This window comes from Halichoeres trimaculatus, unplaced genomic scaffold (genome assembly GCF_033239565.1).
Source record: "Halichoeres trimaculatus isolate MK-OKI-2021-1 unplaced genomic scaffold, fHalTri1.1 fHalTri1_scaffold_13, whole genome shotgun sequence".
NCBI lineage: Eukaryota > Metazoa > Chordata > Actinopteri > Labriformes > Labridae > Halichoeres > Halichoeres trimaculatus.
This window is the reverse complement of record NW_027437191.1, coordinates 22,598,769-22,622,603: the sequence shown is the minus strand read 5'-3', so window position 1 is coordinate 22,622,603 and position 23,835 is coordinate 22,598,769. Positions and strand designations below refer to the sequence as shown.

The 23,835-nt window shown below is 40.1% G+C and overlaps 1 long non-coding RNA gene across 1 annotated transcript in view; it reads right to left on the bottom strand.

The window, feature by feature from the left end:
* Window positions 1-239: 239 nt before the first annotated feature.
* LOC141801783 (uncharacterized) overlaps window positions 240-23,835 on the bottom strand; it is a 92,557-nt gene continuing 68,961 nt past the window's right edge. The window contains exon 3 of the long non-coding RNA XR_012599436.1: window positions 240-691. This is a non-coding gene — a long non-coding RNA (uncharacterized LOC141801783). The remainder of the gene's footprint in view (window positions 692-23,835) is intronic.

Below are 23,835 nucleotides of genomic sequence, written 5' to 3'. Positions count from 1 at the left end.
GCTTGTTGTATTTTGGAGAGGATTCACGGCCTGTCCTTGAACGCCTCTGTCTATGGAGGATGCTTTGTGCAACTACAAAGGAGAGCTGACTTTCTCTCATTGTTATCTCCTATGAAGGGCCGAAGCAGCATGCAAAAGCTGAATGCTTTTTGTGGTAGTACCAGAAAGATGAAGATAGCCATATTCACATATTTCTTGATAAAAAGACATTTCATGGACTTAAAGATGAAAGATGCTGGTTTGAATACTTTATTATCTCTGAGAATTTATGAAGTGTGGACTGGAGGAGATCATCCGGGACTGTAACAGCCAAACAGTTCAGATCCTCCCTCTATTCCTCTTTGAGTAATAAATTCTTCCCGTCCTTTCCCCCACCTGGCAGGGTTTAAACCTCTTCAGGCTTGAGGATTTCCATGCATCTGTTCCATCTCTGCATCTCCTAAATTGTACCCATTTTCATCTTCAAATTTAAAACAATAGGATGAGAAGAGGGCCTCATAAAGTTGAGAGCTCATTCCCCCCCACCAAAGTCTTGCTAATGGGAACCTGCTGCACGTTCAAAGACAAGGATAGAGAAGCCCCGGCCGGGCAGATTCTTCAGGAAAGCCAGGACTTTACGTTCAAAAGACGGCAGCAGGGCGAGTAGGTGTCATCATCATTGTCTCATCAACGTGGGATCAGGCTGCAGCCACTGGAAAACAAGGAGAGAGAAAGGTCTCAGCGCCTGACCAAAACATCTTCCTCTTGGGGCAACAAGCCGGAGGTGAGGGATTGGAGGGAGAGGGGAGTCATGTGACCATAGGCTGGCTTTGATCGGCCTCACTACTGTGGCTTTGAAATGTTTAACACGTGGAAAACACAGCTCCTCATTAAAATAGTGCTTGTAGAGAGAGAACAGTGAGGGCACTGTAGGTGAGAGGAAAAAGATTGTCAGAGCAGGGCGTGGAGGGGGCGAAGAACTTAAAATGCATACAGCTTCTCTTTAGAACCTAATATTGACTTTGAATTGATTTGAATGATTTACTGTCCATTAATGGAAATGATGAGTCAACACTGTCAACAAGAAATACATGACAAAAAATAGTTGCAGGTGAATAATTGGCTATGACACCGTTTGACACTTGTTTTCATCGTGAGCCACTTCACATCTTCAAAAGCACTTGCAACTACAAAGTAGTTAGATGGTTTTGGCCAACACCAATCCAAAAAACTCTTGGGTCTTACCCCTAAGAATGGAAAACTAAAAATGTTTTATTGCAGGAGCAGCAGGCTAGACGTGAACCTGGGTTGGCTGCTTAGTGGCTAGCCTTATGTTGCACAACCTAACCAGTAGGGCATACTGGTGCCCCCGGACGTCACACTTTCCAATATCAGCTGTAACACCCAGTTTAAGAATTCAAAATCATACCCAAATGTGAGATTCCTCTCTTGTTTATGTTTGTGTTCCCCACTTTCTAACCTTTCCCCATGGTGTTGTTTGTAGCCAACATGAAATATGGCTAAAATTACAGTTTTGTGTACACAAAAAGCAACCAAATGTATGTCATATCATTACAAGATTGACAGAATCTGGAGAAGTCTTTAAAAAAGATGCACCAAACAATGATTGAGGTCTTCTCCTACCTCAGGCAACACTGCTTTGAAAGCAGGTATGACTCTGTAGTGGAAATCACTGCATGGGCTGAGAATCACTTCTGAAAACCATTGTCTATGTGCACAAATGCAGGTTAAAGCTGCACCATGTAAAGAAAAAAATGTTCCTAAATAAAATCTAGATATGCTTCTAACCACCTTGGGTCAAAGTCCGTTTAGGATGGATGGAAGGAGAGTAGAAAACTGTCCTGTGTATGTGCAACAACTTTCTTTTTTTGTGGTCTGCAATGGCCCAACCATTAAGCATGTTATCAGTACACAGTTCAAATGCCAGCATCAATGATGTCATAGGGATGCATTAGTGTCCAAAGCCGGATGCTCACATATCTCAGAAGACTCCAATCATGCAGAATAATAAATGTAGTATTTGGAGAGACATGCTGCCATCTAGACAATTCTTTCAAACCACACTCAAACCACAGCATTGATTCAAAGTAGAAGAATCCAGGTGCTATACTGGCCTGCTTGCAGTCCTGACTCGTTACCCATTTAGAAAATCTGATGCATCATGAACAAAAAATCTGGCAAAAGAGACCCTCAACTTTTGAGACTGTGTTATAAAGGCAATAATGCAACAACTTTAAACTTTTGTAACTTCAGAACATTTCCAAGTGTTCAGAGCCTGTTTTCAAAAGAAGAGATGATGCAGCACAATGGTAAACATGCCCCTGCCCCACTTAATACCGCCAATATGAATGGGACCCAGAAGAGGTTATCACTGAACCTCTTTCATAAACCCCGCTGGCTTCAAATGTAGGCCAAATACTCCAGATTATTTCCTAATGAATATAATTTAATTTGACAGTTTGTGTTCCATGTTTGCTTGGCAGTCTCAATAATACGACACATGCCGCCGCATGCCTCAGTTACACCCAACCCATCACATTCCCCAACTTCTCAACCTCAGCAGAATCCACAGTAGAATCTTCAGCAGCATTTTCAAAGCATGCTGCATATAACTGTCAGTCCACCGTTTTATTTCCCCTCCAAAATAGCATGAAGGATCAGCTAGAGCAGAGGTCTGCCTGGGAGGACTGTTAAAGGATTTACTGCCAATAAAGAGCAATATGGAGCTCATATAGACTCCTGGTTCCTGGAATTTACATGCAGTGGATGGACCTCCAGGCAGCTAGAGACCTGGCCAGAGATAGCCACAGGGAGGCTATAAACTCAGACACTGGATCTACATCCAAAAGAACAACCTGTTAAGAAATTCCTCTAAATTTTTGTTATTCCTCTTTGATTCCTTCAATTATCAGACATTTACTTTTTATTTTTTCTGATTCAAAGCAACAAAAGCATTGACATTAATATTCAACCATGCAGGTATTTACTGTAAAGGATTCTGAAACATGGCACAGAACTAAATGGTATGACCACGGTAGGCAAATAACATCTGGGAACTAACACTGAAGGCTCCAGGGTAGCACCTGTTCATTGTTCAGAAGGCTGGTTAGTCAGAAAATCAGATAGCCCATTGGTCAGAAGCTACATTAGTCAGAAAGCCTGTTAGTCAGAGGGCCCATTAGTAAAAAGGTGCATTGGTCAGAAGGCCCATTAGTCAGAAAGCCTGTTAGTCAGAGGGCCCATTAGTAAAAAGGTGCATTGGTCAGAAGGCCCATTAGTCAGAAAAACAGATGGCGCATTAAACAGAAGCCCTGTTGGTCAGAGGGCTGGTTGGTCAGAAAGCCCATTAGATGGAAAGTCTTTTAGTCAAAAAGCCCATTAGCCAGAACGGCTGTTAGCCGGTCATTCCATTGGTCAGGCATTTAGACAACCTACCAGTCAAAAGCCCCATCAGTCAGGAGGCCCATAAGTAAGTAGGCCCATCTGTCAGAAGGCACATTGATCAGAAAGCTTGCTAGTCAGAAGGCCTGTTAGTCAGAAAGCCCATTAGTAACAAGACCCATTTGTCAGAACATCTGTTAGTCAGAAAATTAGTTTGGGTTTAACAAAATCAGCCAAACCCAAACTAATCTTCTGACTAACAGCTTTCTGACTAATGGGCCTTCTAATTTTTGGACTAATGGGCCTTGTGCATTTCAGACAACCAGGCTTTCTAAGAAGAGGGTGGATCCTGTTCATCTGTTTCTGGTGGCTCTCACTTCACCACTAGACAGGAAATGATGGAGAAGCTTCAATCAGGAGTGCTTCAACAGTTTGACACACAGAAACCTCAAACTTAAGCCTGTACTCTTAAGCACTTCCGCATAGATTATATCTCTGCAATAACTGTTGACATGCAACACAGCAGAGATCAGAGAAGCTAAATCAAAACCATGCTGAATGAAACTGCTTTTATCTATGGGTTATGGACTGGTTCAGCATTGGGGAAGTTTATTTGGTGCAAACAGCTTCACAGACACTGAAATGATCCTAATTTGAACTCTAACAAGAATCCTCCAGGAAAGGAGGATCCATGTGTTCGGTCCTTCTCTTCTGTTGTTGTTTGGGTCTGTTTGCTTTTGTTTGTCTCTTGTTTCATCATACAGATGATGTAACTCACATCTCTGCCAGCTGTAAGATGCTGTAATGCAAACGTGTGATCTATTAAACAACAGGCATAAGACAAACAGGTGAAAGTAGATGAAAGATGGAGACCAGCTGATGAATTGAAGGGAACATTGGCTGTTATATAATATCTACGTTACACTTTTGGTGTTCCTGTGATGGTTCTGATCAGTGGTAAAGTTACAAGAAATGAGACAATGGGTGCACAAAGGGTGGGCAAGAAAAAGAATGAAAGTGCCAGAGGTTAAAGTTTTTAAAGTCAGTTCAGAAAACAATTATTATAAAATGTTAAACTAGGAAAATAGACACAGATGTTTTAAAGAGTACACTTAATTGGAGTTATACTAATACAGAGACCCCAAGGAGCCAGGCCTTCGAAAAAGAACTATGTGTTGGTCTGTGAAGATGGTTTACAGTCTGTCTGCGCTGCTTAAAATCCATTTGCATATGGACATATAATCTGTTGGGACCAGGGATGGGCACTTTTCACCAGAGGTGTAAAGGAAGGACGTGAAAGTAATTTGTCACATACTTAATTCGATTTTTGGAGGCTCTAAACTTTACTCGAGTTTCGAGATTTATGGCAACTTTCACTTGTACTTTGCTTTATTCAAAAGAAAAAAATGTTACCTTTACTCTACATTTACATTTTCACTGCCGTAACAAAATAAAATATGAATATAATTATCTCATCATGTATGGATTATTGGGAATGTGTCTTCTTGCCGGACATTGTAACTCAACAGTACCAATTTTTGGTACTTTTGAGTGTGTTAATGTGGTAATAAATATAAATTTGTTTACTTATAAAATCTCAAAGTTTTTTAATTCAACATATTTATTTCTCAATATATAAACTTGCAATGCTGTGTTCATGCACATCACAGAAAATTGTCTTCTCTTCCACTCCCTCACAGTCACAAGGATGTGTTTAGGTATCGAAACACAGAACTGGTACTCAGTAAAACATTGGTAATTCAGCCAGTACCGATAAAATTACCTCAATTTGGTTCCCATCCCTGGTTGGGGCAGACTCCAAATTTGTGCACATGGATGACAAATACTACAATCAAAATCTGTGGATTTGCTCCTGGTTTTGCAAATCTTTTAAAACCAACTCGTGCATCCAAATTGTAAACCAGTATGCATGGAGTAAGAATCTGTTTGCATAAATCGCCTTTTGAGAATCTGCACAGATGAAAAGGTGTGCAATTTTTTTAATTTGTGTGTGTGGATTGACGCATCACTCCAAATTTTTTCGACCTTGCACTTATGCAGCTCTGCATACTTCAGTTCAGATGGAATTCAGTCCTCTTTTATCTAAAACATTTATATTTGATCATATATGAGTAAACATGAAAAAATAAAAACAATGAATAGATTGATATTCTGTTAAACTATTTGTGGTTCTTTAAGTTATAAAAATGGGAACAGTATATTTTGTAAGGTTTTATTGTTTTCCTGTTAAAGAGATATATTCATAAAATAACTGGTTCCCTCTTGTTAAGAAATGTAAAAAGAGACTTCACTGCAGCAGTCATCGGTGTAATAATTTCCCAGGAGTTCAGCTGGTTACACGCCTGAGGTAGCAGTGTTTCACTGCTGTCAGGATTAAACACAGCTCATTACAGATATGATACACTGTGTATCAGTCTTTGTGTCTGAATCAGCTGTCAGGAATGTGAACACTTGCTGAAACACCAACACATGAAACTCTGCGTGGGGTTGTCATCACACAGGAAAATGTGATGTGTCAGTTTTGTTAATCTATATCCTGTAAGTGTTTTGTTTTTTACTGTCAGTAGAAACCCAGTTAACTGTGACTATGCTCCCATATAAGGCCCTGACCTTGTTTTATGAGCTTCCAGTGAAGCCTGTCTGATATTAATGCCACTAAAGATGTTCAGCATTCATAATATTTAGCTGAACAAGATGTTTACACTGTTGGCATTGTTCCCTTCATGTCCCTTCCTCTTGGGTTCTCGTAAACCTGCTGGTTTTTCAGGCTTTGTTCACATAGCACAGGAAGTGGTCAAAGCAGCTTTAATGAGTACATGAAACGACAAAGCCTGAGGTTGGGAGAGAGCACACCTCTATTCTCCTTTAAGTGCATACATGAAAAGCCAAGGCAGGAGGCAGGAAGAGCATCAGCAAAATGAATAATAAACACATCTAGCTGTTTTGCTATTTAAAAATCAACAGAATGACATCCGCAGGAGAGAGTTCCTTTTAAGGCCATGCATTCTCTTTCCCCACACACAAAAGACTGACAGCCAAACAATCATACAGGAAGTGCACAAGGAAGATATCAAACATGCAACCAGCAGCTGAGAGGAAAGCTGCACAGTGTGTTCTGGATATGTGTGTGCGACTGATATTCAGTGCCAGGCTGATATTTCCTTGTTATGATATAATACACTTCAGTCTCTCTGACCACAGGAATAAAAGTCATGATGTCTTGTTTGTGTAGAGATAAAAGTCATCACAGACAAAAAGTTGGTACATTTATAAAACTGTTTTGAGGGGTAAAAGTTTAAGATTCATTTAGCAGTATAGTATGGTGACATATTTTATAAACAAACAGTGCTAAACAAATTTATTAGATCAACACCCAGTGCAATACATTTACCACCACTTCCCAAATTAACAGTGACTTGCCGATTACCAGAATATTTTTCTATGATGCTCTAGATGTTTCTGTAATGTTTTTTTTTTTTTTACTTTTATTTATCTATCTATTTATTTAGTGTTTACAAAAAGTAGAAAAGCTAAAGCTAATATATATATTTTTTTGATTGTCAAAAATTATTTACGTTACTATTACACAGAAAAATTTATTATAATGGTTGTATTGTTTTTCTTGATTAATTCTTCTGAATTTTAGTGTGCAGGCTCAAATTTGGGAATAAAAACTGAAATCAGTTTGAAACTCCTTACTTTTGTTCAAAATTGTGAAATGTAGGGAAATCTGAAAAAAGAAAGAGTAAGTGTCGGAGCACATCATGATACTGGGTGCTGGTTTCCACGTTTTTTGAGACAGGTGGTCTTACAATTTTTTTAAGCACTTTATATTATGAACTAAAGTAAATCATACCATATTATTTCATACCTTAAGCTAACTAATGACGTCTCAAATGCACGGTCAGTTTAAAGATAAATTAACAAGCATCAAATAGTATGAAACTAGTTTGTACTGTACAATGTATTGTATCATGTGTCTTATACTCTCTTGTACTGCAACCTATCACACCTTCTCATTGTACATCACACCGCACTGTAACAAACTGTATCAAATTGCACTGTATTGTAACATCTCACATTGCTTTATAGCCTTTTGTATCGCATGGCACTATATCAAATCATATCTATCCTACGTATCGTATCATGCTGTATCACAATGATCAATGTATTTTATCACAACAATGTATTGTTTTAAATTGTTCTATCGTATCATTTTGTATTGTTTCAGATAACGTCACATCATATTGTGTTGTACTAGCAACAAAGTATTGCACCAGATGTTTCTTATTGCATCAGACTGTATCATATCACTCATATCTATCTATTGCAGTATCGTATCACCGCCTTATTTTATCACGTAACACTGTTTTATGTCTTTTTGTATAATGAAACATTGAATCATATCTAACACACATATCAGATCATACTGTATCACATTGTAATATCACAAATATCATCTCATAATATTTCCATTAACACCATATAACACAATTTCCTATCAACACGTATCGTAACCATTGTGGTATACATCGTGGTTCGTGGTGTATCGTATCACAAGTACCGTGTCATATTAGATCAATTATTGACATTTTTGTTGTTGCCTATTACATCACAGTACACTTTTTTATGTCTTGTAGTATCACATGTAACAAATTGTATCACATGGTATAATTTTGTATTTCGATGTATTGTAACATGTTGTATTATATTGCTTCAGATTGTATCCTTTAATTCCTGACTGTATCATGGTGTGTCTCATTATACCATACTGTACGATGTCATGTATTGTTATTATATTGTCAGAACTGCATCATTAAAAGACTTTTATAACCTTTTATCTAAAGAAACAAAGGGGTTACTTTCTCAAGACTAAACTTTTTCAGTTATTATTCCAATTTAAGTATTCTTGTTAATTGTGATATCAACCTAACTCTTGTGCATTCTCAATGTCGTACCGTGTCAACTTTAGACCTGCAGAATTTCAGGAATGCCCACAAACAGGAGCTGCAGGAGGTGACCATAGAAACACAGGGAGGCTAAACCAGAACCACAAAGTGACTATTGTTCCTGCTGGCAGTGATCCTAGCTGTTGCCCTCTACACTCCATGTGCTCTTTCTGGAACAAACTGTTCTTATTTTAAAGTGAGGACAACAACCAAACATTGATCTCAGTTATTAATAAATATCTCTCCTAGACTAATGGTGAGAGTGTCACACAGAGCCACAAGTGAAACAAAAAGGTTTCAAGCCCTATGATTTATCATAGTTACTCCAAGATTGTCTCCACCAAGAAGATACACAAATCTTCCCTCCAAGAGCTCTAAACACAAAAAAACAACTGAAAACATTTTCACAACCTGATTTATTTCTGGAACAACACAGATCATTGAATATGTATGCTTTTATCATTCCTTAGCTGACAGGCCACAAATTGAGCGCAAAACAGAACCATCATTTTAACAAAAAGAGTCAACAAAATATCTCTGCTAACTCACAGAGGGGGGAATCTGCCTCAAAAGGCATTGGAGAGAGTGAAGAAATCTGTAGCAGATGCTCACGAGACATGAATGCACGTTAGCTCTGCCTTGCCTAGACTTTGTCATCTGAAAAGGACGCAGTGGAAACCCAACTTCCTGTTGCTGAATTTGTGTTGCCACTGGTACCCAGTAGATGATGCTTAGAGGTCAGTGGGTAACCTGACATCATCCTGTGACAACATCAGGGGAATCAAACTTTACTAGGCTCAAAATTCAAAAGAAAAATTGTAGGTTTATGCAATGAAGATTTTTTTAAAGAATGGACATCATGGAAGATCTGAAACATTTAGAGCTCCCCTACTGACAGGGTAGAGTTAAGGTCAGGGGTTCCCAAACTTTCAAACCTGGGATAGAGATGAAGATGTATCAGACTCTACTAACGTGAGAGTCAGTAAAATGCGAGTCCAGTCTCAGATATGGATGTTGGTCTTGGAAACCCACACAAGAAGATGAAACAGACTGTGGCTTGATTAACAGACTAATCAGAGACACCGCTCTGTCTGGGCTTGATTTGGCTGGACTTCTATACATTCCTGGAAATACACAGGGGGGTAAAAACAAGTGTTTATGTTTACACACACTGACACAAGAACCAAAAAGTCCTAAAGCTGTTTTCAGAATCTGGGTTTTACATCCCCTAGAAAAGAGATCACAGCACAAATCAGACACCACTTCTCTCACATACTATACTATACTATATTTTGAAATCTATGCTCAGGCAGGTAAAGACACACTTACACTTGGAATCTTGTGACCTCAAGGACTTTCAAGAACCAGGTCAACGACTCTCTCAAACACTCCATCTGACTTCTTAGCTGCACACTTAGACCAGGAGTCTCGTGAACCTAATGACTTTCAGGAACTAGGGAAATGACACCATCAAAGACGCGATTGTGATTTACTAAAAGCAGCACACTTCGGGGCTGAAGAGTTGGGTTTCAGCCTCTCATCTACACGAACTTAAAACGGACACTTTAGAAAATGGCTTTTAGCGTGGAATTCTTCGAAACCCTGTGGCCACGGTTGAAAACTGAACAATAGCTGTGACAATATGCTTGTATTGCTGAATCAGCTGACTGCAAACAAAATGTGCATCTGTTGCTCCATTTCTGAAATCAGCCAAGACACATTCAATATACGCACCAGTTCATCAGCCCACCTCTTCTTCAGCACAGGGCTACCAAAAGACGCATCTGAACAAGACAGGTATATTGCTAACTCCAGGCCTGGAATACGACAGTGTTTTTAGTCCCTCAGCATACACGCAGATTTTTTTTTCGCTATGTTTTTTGCATTTTTAGGTAAAACATTATTGATGATCCCCCTACACTGGGAGTCCTCTGGCCCCAATGTCTTTCAAGAACTAGGTTAAACGACCCTGGGAGCGACTCCATGTGGCATACAGGCTGACTGACAACCCTTAGAAGCTTATAAGAACTAGGTCTGTTCGCCTATCTGTTTCAGAAATGAAGAGGAGAGTTGTTAGGTCTTGAAATCACCATGACTTGGATGGCTGATAACCTTTACACACATTTGTAAATCAGTATCAAATATAATGGTCACAGTGATTCCCAAAATTCCTCCCACTGCTGCTGCCCAACAGATCAACAAACAGCAAATTCACTGCAAAATCAAAGCAACAAATGGGCTTCATTTGGAAGATACAGACAAGGCTTGTTTTAAAATGAATCACGCAGATTGGTTTAGAGAACTTCTGGCAAGTTTTGAGAAACTTTAAATGATGAAAGTACAAAATTTACAGGGAGCAAGCTAATATTTTTTACATCCTCACGAAAAAGTTTAATCTGTTGGATTTTTTTTAAAAACTTTTTAAAGTGTGTTGGAGTGTGAGTGCTCCCATTTTACAAGTGCTCCTTAAAATGACTCTTCAACCAATTGGGCTGGTGAGAAGATCCAAACAACTCCTTAAAGAGGAGGAGACTAGCTTTATAGCAATACCTAGGATAATAAGGTACCTTATAGGATTCCCATGGTGCAAGCTGTCCTCATTACAGTAACTCTTCATCTATTTGGGCCAAAAAAATTGATGGTTCCTGAATGAACCGACAATGATCTTTCGGCTCATGATCCCTGACTCTTTTAAGACCATGATAATAAAAACAGCCTGGCCTGTGTGATACTTGGGTGATAAAGGGAGCTTTTTGCTAAAATTGTGTATCCACAAATGTAAACACATAAACTGTTCTGTCGAGGCCTTCTGGTTGCAACCGTCTTATCTGCAGCGTTTTGAACCCAACATGTTTATAGCTCGTGTGTCTGCTAACAGTTAACAGCTCCTGTGAAGAATAACTTCCTTTGCCAATCATCTCCATGTGGCAGGAAACCAACATTTCCTGTTTCTGCTGATTTACATTTAAAGTAGCCACAAATACACAAAGAGACGTCACACCTCTAATCATGCTGTCAGAGATAATGCTCCCATGATGACCAAGCGTTTTATAAAAGCATTAGAGCATGAGGATGGAGCTGCTCAGGCTGCTCTTGAAGTTTCATGGTATTGCTTATCATTGCTTCATGTTAATGTAGAACAGAAATGAGCCGGATCGAGGTTTTCTATATATGACTATGAATGAAATCCTAGTCTCAGAGCTGTTTGATAAACAGCTTCAGCCTGACAGAAACCCTCAGTCTCAGCTCCAGATTCCTCTCAGTTCTCTATAGTTACCCCTGTTTACTCAGATGACTGAGCCCTGCACAATCTAATCGTCTCTTCAGAGAGATAGAGCTCCCTGCGTTTACTCAGTGTGCAGGAGGGAAGTCTGCTCCTCTTCTTCTCCCTTTGATCTTCCCCCTCAAACGGAGAGTAAAACTGTTTTGGTAGCAGCAGTCAGTCGGCCTCCTCCTCACTCCCTGAGAGTGGGACAACTGATCCTCCTTGGATTCATCACGTGCAGTGAAGAAAATCTCCCCACAGTAAGTGGAGCCTCTCGGAGTGCCAGAGACGTACGAGCGGCGCTTGTTTCCTTTCACTTCGACAGACTCTGACACTCTCAAGAGTTTGTGCAGCGCAGACCTTTCCATCGCCTCGTCACGTGGGGCAGCCAAGAGCAGAGAGTGGAAATGAGACCAAACGGGAGAGAGCGTTCAGGGTGCTGCCAACTTCTGGATGGCCTCAACGGACGCTCACCGAAAAGAAAGCAGACCTTCTCGTTCTCACGCAGAGAGGAGGCCCAGGTCCAGTGCTGTTGGAGTGTTTCAGAAACTAAATAAAATCCATTGTGAGGACATACGAAATAAAAAACAGAGAAGATGGTGTCTCAATATACAAAACAATAGAGTATATGAGAACATGAGCAAATACTGGACTCTGTGAACTGAGGAATAAAAGCTTGCACCTTTGAATTATGTACTCACACTTATTTCAATCAAACTTTCCAATCAAATTAAAGTTTTATTTAAAAAATAGACCGTTTTCAGAGTCAAACCTAAACAATTTTTTGGGGAAAAAGTTGATCCCAAGCATCTGCTCCAGTCACAAGTTATTGTTGACTTCGAGTACAATTTGACCAGGATGCATAGACACAGGGACAATATAGTTCCTGTTAAAGATCCCAAGGAACTATGGCCCCATTTCAACAAAGCAGTTCAGTTTGGTTCATCTTGGTACAGCACACATTTTGTGGCATTTCCTTTGACTAAAATCAGGATAGGTCCCCAAATTGACTGACCTGTACTGTTCCACTTTTTGGCACCATTCTTTTAGGATGCCAAACATACTGATCTGACCCCAGAAGGTGGACCCAGAAACAATGCAGTCCATTGATTGGTGGAAAGAGTCGTCACTTATACTTTGTGACAGCAGCTGCTGTACTTCTTCTTCTCTGAAACAAAGCTTGCTTGCACTTTGTAACAAAGGGCTTCATGCCACCACAAAGAAGACAATAGCTGGATGTCTTCCACCGTTGCTCTTTGCTCTGTGTTTGCTTCTTTGACGGATTTATCAGCGAGGTACACTGTGTCGCACTATTATACTGTCACGCTATTGTGTAGCTGGCGCAGCTACCGGCATCCAGCTTACATGCTGCCCACCAAGAAGGGCAAGTTTGGCTGTAGAGACGCTAACAGGATCAAGCTTTGTGATCCAACCCATACCAAACTGTCCCAATCATAGACCATATAAAGAGTGGACAGCGTGGCTCCGCCATTTACCATTGTATGGTTTTGAGGCCAAAATTCCTCTGTCAGGGCCTGCACAGGAGAGACTGTGAGGGATTCTGGGAGAATCTGAGTGGAGCTGGGTGACAAAAGTATGTATATTTTTTCTTTCAAGAGTCTAACCGCTTCCTGACTCTACCTCCGAACATATTTTACAGTCCCCGAAAAAAATACACAAGAACGGCAACTGTCAATTATCGTTAAACATGACATAAACCTCGTTTTTAACCTCTTATAGCTACTGAAAATGAAACTTTTCAGAAAAAAGAGGACTTGAATACAAGGCAGCCAAATGGTATCTTCAAATCACCACAACAAACAGACGTGAGAAGCATTTCTAGGAGGTGTACTAATTTTTTTAAGTTTGACCACAGCTCATCTGGAATGACAGGAGAGCTGCATTTTTTGACTCATACTGCAGCCAGTCACAAGGGGGAGCAGTTTTCCTGGCGACCTCACTTTGAGCTAAGCAAGATGACGTCCATTTTTTTACAGTCTATGGTTCCATACTAGACCATTTGATGGAAACAGGGCTTAAATTGTCTCAGTGGCTCAGCTGCAGAAACTTTATTGACAGCTCACAACAAAAAAAACTGTCTGTGTGTGTAAAGTCTTGCTTTTCGAAACAGGCTATCGTTATTTAAATAACTTTACATGACAGTACCCACCAGTCTTTCAGCTCAAAAGAAAAACAAGGCTGGAGGACTTTCAGCAGGATGCATTCTTCTCAAGCTGTTATAGGTTATCATGGAATACTCATCTGATGAGCACATTTTGACACATAGTTAAATCAAACTAAACTATGATGCATTCCCCAGGACTTCTTCTGTGTTAGAACAGATGTTGTAAACTGGATATTAGCTGACACATTCAGCTGAAGGTCTCCAGTTTACAGGGTCACTCTTTAAACTGGAACACCAGGAGATGACAGAGACATTCACACTATCAGGCTCAAAGAAGACAATTGTTTAGGAGGTATAAGACGTCAATCAAGATGGAATTTGAGTCATGTGTTTGGGATGCATCTCTAGCATTGCTGTGATTTGATGCAATATTGTCTGCATCATGTATTTGGACCACATGTTGCTGCTACTGGCTTCAGCCTTTTGGCCACAAGTGCCACCACTAACCATGTCACACGTCCCACAGAAACCCCGCAGTATGAACACAGACTGTTCCTGACACAGAAACATTCTGATAAGTCTGCATCTCTTTCTCCTACAGACTGTACGTCTGGTTATATGCTCTTATCCCCTGCCTGTGTTGTTTGGCTGCTGCTGCTGAGCTCGATATTTTCCTCCACAGTGACCTGCTCGGCCACCCACTGCACCGACAAACAATCCAGACTCTGTCAGAAGCTGCTGGCAGTGAGGAAGCTTCCTGCTCTCAGCTCCTTACAGCAAACCCATGGCTAATTATCCCAGCATGAGAAGAAACAAGAATGTCTGTGTTTACCTGTTTTATTTAAGAAATCAGGATGGTGGGAACAGTCGGGATCAAAGGAACAGAAGCACAGGGCCAGAGGTCATTCTGATAGCTTCCATACACGACACTTGTGATATAACCTTATAAGCTAAAGATGTCTATTATAAAACAGGTTGTCTACTGTACCCTCGGTTTCCCTCCAGCTTCCTTTGGGTCCCTCCACATCAGCAGACTCTGACTCAGCAGCTGTCTATGATCTGAGGCATCCTCGTCTGGCACATTCCCTGTGAGCCGTTTGACCGGAGGCTGTTTTTCAGGACATTGAATCTACCAGATGGAGAGTGATGACATGAAGACTTGGATGGAGGATAGAGGCTGCAGAACACTGAGATCAACGTGTTACATAATAATTAGATTACAGAGATGCTTCAGATAGTATTCGTTGTTGTCTATTGATGCATCAATAGTTGAGAATTTCTGAATCATATTACAAGAGAAAACTGATCAAGTATTCAGCCATCCCTATGGGGATGCTCTGAGCTAATATTCATTGTGGTGCATCATTTTAAAGCTGTGGAGCAAATATACCAGACTGATGTTTGCAGACTCTAATGTATTTTAGTGGTTAAATCCTTTAAGCAATCCCTGGCTGTAAGAAATGAATGCAGAAGAGTTAAAAACTTGAAGCTGGCACAGGAAGTACTGGAAACCACCTACACACCAATGAATCTTTGACAGATATATTTTGCATTAAAATCTGGGGGGTTACACGTTCATATTGTTTTTTCAACATGCACCAGAGTGCTATTTTATTCCACTAAGGTATTAACAGAAATCCAGTTTAAAAGGTAAACAACAAAAATATTATGATCCAGACTGCGGTTGTTCACATTGCTTTCCATGTAAAATTTACATTATCACATTTTTCCCATTTAATTTTTGAGGATACAGCCATGCCATATCTGTAGTTAGGAAAATTTGTGGAAAAATTTCTTTTTTCAGACTATTGCACTTTCATTAGCTTTTTATATTGTTAGTCTGGAGATTAGTTTGGATATAAGGGTTGGATGTATAGTGTGTAATGTTTTAGGCAAAAAAAAAAGACACAAAAATGTAAAGGTATGCTCTTGCAGACTTGGTATGATAGGTCATAAAAGGTCAAGCTGTAGGTCCCACAACACGAGGCTAGCTCCAGTGCCTGGGTACAAATCCAAACATGTCACTTTCCACTCTGTCCACTGTCCTTTGCCAATGAAGTTAGGAAAAGCCAGAAAGATGGAAAATGCATAAAAGGGTCAATATTAGCATTTGCATATTTTTATTGGCTTCAGCTTTGACTCATGCTGGTGGCGCATCTAAACAGTACTGTCACTTATCACTATTTTAGTGTTTTCAAATAAAATCATCTCCATTTTGTTCTTCAAGTTTGTTTTGGAGTAGGGAAAAAAAGATACAAAGCAAAATTAAAACATTTTGCAGTAACATCAGAACTAAAAACACTTATGAGGCTAAAACACTCTGTGAGCTGCTGATCCTTTATGTTCTCTTAAAGTGTCATTTTGCTGACTGGGGTTCTCTTTGTCAGCCAGGACAAACTGTCTGTGTGGACTCTTATCTCCAGAGTGTGTTGCTCTTCTCTGGACTGCAGAAATGTTTCTGTCTGCCCTCAGCCCATGAGTTTAGAGGATGCTTTGTTTTACTTACAATTTTTTTGGTGATATGATGCAGTTAGTGGGTTAGAAAACTGCTCAACGTTGTGTGATGCAAATGCTGGGAAAAATCTCTTGGCTGCTTTATTCCTGCAGAAGATTTAAATTTTTACAACATGTATAAAAAGTTAAAACAAAACAAAACAAAACAAAAAAACAAAAACAAATACAATTTTGACAACAAGGGGGAGTTGCAGCCCCCTGAGGCACAATTGTCAAAAAATTGTTGAAATGCCCTCTTTGGCTTCAAAATTAAAGGGTTCAGTTTGGAGCTAAAATGAATTAAGTGGCCTATAAACCAATGCAAAAGTGCCATCTTCAGTACCAAACCATTTTGAAATGCTCATTTTGAAGCCAAAATGTGCTCTTAAGTGCCTTATTTGGAGCTAAAACCAACATAAAAGTGCCCTCTTCAGAACCAAAACAGTTCTAAGGTTCCCCTATCTGGAGCCAATACATGGGCTTAAGTGGGTTTTTTTTTTGGTTGCAAAAATGTATGCGGTATGTGCCTTTTTTATTTCTTTACTGCCTTTCAAAAAGTCTGTGCACGCCACAGCATTAAAGTGTTTTATAAACCCTTTGTCCTTAATTTTAAGCGTGCAAAACAACATTAATTGTACCAATTGACCCCACTTTCAATCCACTTGGCTCTGTAGTTTTCACTTTGTAACAACCTGAAAGGAGGAACTACAAACTGTGCTGGTTTGGTCATAAAAATCAAAAGCTTCCTTCATGTGACCATCGCCCAGAGGCAGCAGAACAGTGGCATTCATCAGATCCAGATGTGCAGGAACATCGCGTGGGATCTACACGGACAACAAACACTTTGGAAAGCCGAGTCTAAATAACCCACGGTATGTGAGCCTCAAAGTGAAATAAGATTTTTCCTTCGTTCTCTTACTGTTTGCATTCCTTTAAAGGACTTTTTGTACCCCACAGCAGCACTTTTGATAAAAAAGAAAATCTGAACCCAGTGTGGAAATGTTTCTGTTTTGATAAAAGGTTTGATAATGTGCCTTTAAAAAAAATCCTGCCAAAGGTATTTACAGCTCTGTATGAAGAGTAAACACCTAAATCTATTTTGGTCCAGCTAAATCAATTTTAACAAAGTATTTGCATAGCTTCAATTCTCACTAAGAGTCTGGCATTTTGTTTTTGCTTCCACAGAGCCATAAGCAAAATTATTCTTCAAACAAAACAGCCATGCCCTTCTCTCCAGGACTTTCCTCCTATCTACAGAGAGAGGGAGAAAAGCGGTTGTTACTGAGCGTTAAAGAGTGTGAACAGAGTGTGTCAGAGTGGGAACTGAAGGTGTTAGAAAATGTAAAATGAGAAACAAATGGTCCAGAACTTTAAGAAGGAAAATCACATTAAAGCGCTCCAACCCTGAGGATTTGAACACTCTGGACCTGATGATCCGCAAATTTGCTACAAATAAGTTCCCGTATGGAAAAAATTATGTAACACATCCTCCTCTCTGCTCTTTCTCTCTCTTGCGCTCCCCTTTTTTAGTTGTCTTAGCGGTAAAGTGGAAATGAGAGGATCCAAGTGTTGCTTCAAGGGTCCACACACTCTGTTGTCTGAGCAGACATTGAAAACTTAGCAAGTTAGTGAAAAGTGAGAAAGAAGTGTGAAGCTTTGACTAAGTTTAAGAGCTGGAAATCATGTTGCTTAAATTCATTAAAAGAATACAAACATGTGTCTGTTTCTTTTTTCTGGGCCCTGACTTTACACCAGTTGCAACTTGTTTTGGAAAGTCGGACTAATGGATAGGCAGATAGATAATACATGGTTGGTAGGATCAATGCATGGATGGATAGTTGGATGGCTGGCTGGATGGACAACCATCTCAGGAATGGCTGGATGAATAGATGAATGTTGAGCTGGATGCATGCATGCATGGATGACAGAAGCAATGGGTGGATGAATTAATAGTACGATGGATGGGTGTATAAATGGATGTGTGGATGAATGACTGTTTGGATGGATTTGTATAGGATGGATATATAAATGGTTGGTTGGATGAACTGATGACTGGTTAAGATGATGTATGGTTGGATGGCTTGATGTACGATGGAAAAATAAAAGGTTGGAAAGATGGATGTTTGGATGGAGAATTATTGGATAGATGGATGAATATTTAGATGGATGCATGAATGAATGGATAAAGGATGGTCAGTTGAATGAATGAATGAATTAATGAATGAATGAATGAATGAATGAATGAATGAATGGAAGTTTTTTTTATTCAAATAGATGGATGAATAGATGGCTGGGTAGATGGGTGAAAGAATGTTTATTTAAACAGATGGATGGATGGATGGATGGATAAATGGATGAATCCTTGGTTGGATTTTTATTAGTGCTGCACGATTATCGCAATCGCAATGTCAGCATGTGCAATTACGTAATCGCAAAAGAGGTGCGATTGTGCAATTGTTTAAAAAAAGTGTTAAAAAAATGAGCATGTTTGTGTGAGTGACGTGTGTGTGCGTGTGTGTGTGTGACTGAGTGAGAGAGCGAGCGTGAGATGACTAATCAGTCACTGTTTCAACTGGTCATGTGACTACCTGCCCCCCTGGTACAGCAGTTTAATCAGACAAGATAGAGCACGAAGAAGTAAGTGAGGCGCTCATGACGAAAAGAAACTCTACCTCTGTTATTTGGTGTTATTTTAGTTACCGGTTGAATGACACTGAGCAAAAAGTTGTAATTTACAAAACATGCAAAGCAAAAGTGGCTACCTCATGTGGCAACATGACAAATTTATAACAGCACAGGGGCAATTTTGAGGAGTTCAAGCAGCTCAAGCAGCTCAGAGTTCAGGCGATCCCCAGCGAGCCTGCAATTTCCCAAGCAAGCCAACAAAGCATGCTTCCACAAGTGTTTGGGAGCATAACACCATACGAAAAGACGACACAAAGACACAAAGCCATCACTGACGCCATCACTAACTACTTGGCAAAGGACATGGTGCCCATCTACACTGTGCAAAAAGAGGGATTTTGCATAATGGTTGGCACGTTGGACCCCAGATATGAGCTCCCTGGGCGGAACTTTTTCAATGATACAGAGAGATACAGTTGAATTGCTCAGTCTGTGGTAAAGTGTTATCATTCCAGTGTATGTAACACACAGGAGATACTTCACACCGTTTTCAGTTTACAGAGATGTGCCTTTTTAGTTTGCACAATGCATAAATGTGCTATTTTGAATACAAACAAAACAGTACTGTTGTGCTGTACATTGTTGTTTGTATAGAGTAAGTTTGGATATTTTGAGAATTATTACACAATTAAAATCCTCAGTAATCCATCTCTGCTTTTTCCTTGATTTTTCTCCATGATAACCAAGCAAGTCTGTAGACTCATGACACAACTTTTTTTTATCAAGTCACAAGCACAATCGCAATCGCAATATTGTCCACCTAATTGCCAATCACACCTTTTCCCCAAATCGTGCAGCACTAATTTTTATCCAAACAGATGTATGTATGTATGTATGTATGTATGTATGTATGTATGTATGTATGTATGTATGTATGTATGTATGTATGTATGTATCAGTGGCGACTGCTCTAAGACTACAAAGGAAGCTCGGCTTCCCCTACAATGTCCCCCAAAAAAGTGGTGACATGTACTGCTGTGTTTACGTTTCATTGACAAAATATGCGCTAGTATTCTTTCATCTTTTGTTCAGAATCAGCTACCTATCACAGCTCGACCTCCTTTTCATTCATCCCTGCAGTGTCTCAGCGCTTTAACACAGTTGGACGCTGAGCGTCTTCTGACTTCAGCGGGGAAGTGTACAGTGGGTTGTTCCACTGTGGAAACTTGACGGTCATTGGATAAACGCTGGGCTTTGTCCCGCCCATCGGACGCTGAGCGTCTCTGGGGTCTATGAGGCAGTGAGCTGGTCCGGACACTGGGCTTCTGCACGATGATTGGATGATCTGTCTGAGGCTGAATCCCTTTTTGATTGACAGTGAAATACGCCAGTCAGTGATCTTGAAGTATAATTCTCCACCGGAGCATTTTCCGAGTTGTACATTTACTTGTTCTGGACTGATCCGGAGGCTTTATCGATCCCCAGCAATTAACCTTTCTTAAAAACGATGAGCGTTGAGAGAACACTGGTAAAATCCCTGGAAAAAACACCTGGTTGGTACGACAGGATCACAGATCATTTTCTTGAAAAGGAACGGAGGGTAAAATTCACGTTTTAAATAAATAAATAAATTTATGACGTAGGCCGGAAAAAAATGAGCTTCCCCTCCTTGACTGACCAGCAGCCGCCACTGGTATGTATGGATGCTTGGATGTATGGATGCTTGGATGGATTAAGGCTTCAAGTTTTTTTTTTTTACTTTATATCTATATCAATGATCGTATGTTTATGTCAATATATAACAGGTTGATGTTGGGGTCATCCCCAGGATGTCTGAGAGCTGAGAACAAAAGACCAAAGCTGCAGTTACTGCTTATAGCCACGAGAGCTTCTGAAGGGGACAGAACGACCTGTTTAAAAAATTGTGTCATGGTATATGAGTGCAGCACAGGTGCATTAGCTTCCAGCTGATGATTCAACCATGTGAACTTCTCATCAAAGGTCAAACTGTTATGAATCTACCTGGCGAGCAGCCCTGGACCTGAGCCTCACAATTTTCACAGATGCAAATAATTGAACACAAAGTGATGATCATGTTTCCACATGCCCGGCTTGCTCCTGTCTGATGGTTCGCCGTGACCCATTTTGGAGAACGTACTTACACTGCAGTGACCCTGATGCTTCAGAGCCAAAAGGATGTGGAAGTAATTACTTCAACTGGATCCTTTTTAACGTGAACAGACTCAGACACACATGACGCAAACACACACATAACTGGGTGTCATGTCACTGAATGATACGTTGGCTCATCTTTGGCTTGTTTGCTTAAATTGCTGAATATATAAACTAATGTTGGAATTATCCAATTTTCATTCGGCTCTGAGGCCACCTTTGAGCTTTGCTGATACACTCCACTAAATGCCAACAATTTAAGGAGTGACCTTGATCACATTTCACCATTTCGCCATATGTTGTGAAGAGTAAAATGTAAGTTAAGTCCCAGACAGGAAAAGACTGAAAAAAAAAAATGAAACACACACACACACACACACACACACACACACACACACACACACACACACACACACACACACACAAATACAGATTTAGCAAACAAAGCTCAGGGTATTTTGAAAGCATGAAACATTGTGTAAACGCAAAGACACAAATAGAATAAAACAATCAAAACTTGCAATGATAAACCTCAGATGTGATGCATAAAGTAAATACAAACGTGGCCGTTTATGTGTCTATTCCCAGCTGCAGCTCCTTGTTTAAATAACCTTTATGTAACCAGGTACAATCACATTTACAAAGAAGAGCAGGACAGCTGCATCAGGTTTACTCCGTCCTTCAGTTTGGTGCAGTTAGAACAGGGAGTACAACAACAGCTCAGAGTTTTATCAGCCAGCGCACATGTATGAGTGAGTTCAACGGTGAAGCAGAAAAGAGAGGCAGAGATTTGACCGTGAACGAGATGGTATGTTCACTTTCAAGCTGCTGATCCATGACAAAAAACTCATTCTAATGCTGTACTGCACCCTGATTTTATAGACTTCATTTAGTTATTAAACATGCTAAAAAAACAGAGTGGGAGTTGGAATTGAGAAAAAAAAACAGGGTTTAGAAGCTTTTCTTGTAACAGGTTCTTATTCTGAATGTTTCCATGTCTTGAATGTACTGAATTTTTAGGATAAAGAAAAAAGGGTTTTTTTTTTGTCAGCATTTTTGAATTGGTGTGAATGTGGTTTCTGGTGTTTCTGCAGCCAGCCCCCAGTGGATACTTGAGGAACTGCAACTGGACCTTTTTTTTTTAACTGTATTGAAACCTCTTGGTTTTTGGATTGTTGGAGGTCTTTTGCATTGGAAAAGCTATGTTTAAAGCCCTGTTTCCACCAAGTGGTACGTTATGGATCAGTTCAGTTTAGTTGGATCAGTTTGCATTTCCACTGTCAGTCGTGTCCTTCTTGGCAGGCAGCGTGTAAGCTGGATGGCCACGTCAGCAACATAATAGTGTGACGCCATAGCAGTGTGACATAGTGTACCCCGCTAATAAATCCAATGAAGAAGTAAAACATCACAGTTTGGTTTTGACAGCAATTTTATGCTGTTTGGTGACAACATTTAAACATGACAGGATTATGTGGTTTTTTTTTATTACCACTGTCACATAGGAAGTGATGTTTCTCTACCAATCAACGGGCTGCAGTGTTCCTAGCTCCACTCTCTTGGGTCTGATCAGCATGTCTGGATGGTAGGATGGTACAGGTCAGTATTTGGGCACCTGTCCCAATTTTAGTCAAGGGAAAAGCCACAAAATGTGGGCTGTACCGAGATAAACAAAACTGAACTGCTTGGTGGAAATGGGGCTATAGGTGCAGACACTTTCTGCTTTCTAAAGAAAGCAGTGTGACATGTTTTGGGGCCCTGGGGTAAAAACAAACAACAAATAATAATGACGCTTGCATTGAATGCCATATTTTGTCAATCAGTGGTATATAATCTCTGCTTGATTTTGACCTGGGTGAAGATTTGCTTTCTCTTCCTCATATAAAACTTCTTGCAGAGGAACAAGGCTTCTTCTCATTTATAATAAAACTACACTGACTTCCAAACCATCATGCAACAAATAGCTGCAGTGGCTTGTAGAAAATACAAGATTAACATGTGTTCTTTATCCCAAGCTCCGAAGAACTTAAGATCAAGAACTGATTTCTGGTTGCGGATCACTGCGGCTAAATCTTCTGGAACTAAAGTGGACTTCTCCTGGATTAGTATTACACGGCTGTTATTGCTGGAACTCTTTTAATCTCGTTATCCAATTAAAAATCACATTTTCTGGCTGCTGGATACGAACCCCATACACTGTGTTATTATTGAATTTGATATTAATCAGCCACAGACAGTTCAGATAGGTAAGAGGACATCTCCGCTGAGGAAGCCCAGAGTGTTTTATAACTCTGAGGATCAGTCGAAGTGCTGACTGTGCCTGGAGCCTCCATTCCTCTCAGACACAGCCTCCCGGGATCAAAGACATACTTGTCCAATCTGGGCAGTAATACAGTGATTTTCCCAGCTCCTGTGATGCATTAGGCCCATTATGTAACAACACTTTAGTCTGCTTAAGGGAATTTCACCCACTTTTTCAGCCACTGTATCTTTTCCTATGGGCTGCATTTTAATCCTAACTGACGGAAGCAGGCCAAGGTGGATGTAGGTACCATGGAGAACAGGTATTATAATCATGCAAAACACATTCAGGTGAAAGAATGTGGCGTCTAGACATTCTTTGTGACACTGACACCATTAGACACTATGTCTCAAAACCGCAGACAAAATCTACCGAGCATATATCTGGGGCAAAGCTCTGCTACGCTTCGACAAAGCAGTTATCCCCCAGACACAATAACAGCCTCACAGTAATTAGGCTGCATCTGATAGAGAGCAAGTCTGCCTTATCGGTCTCTGAGCGCCCC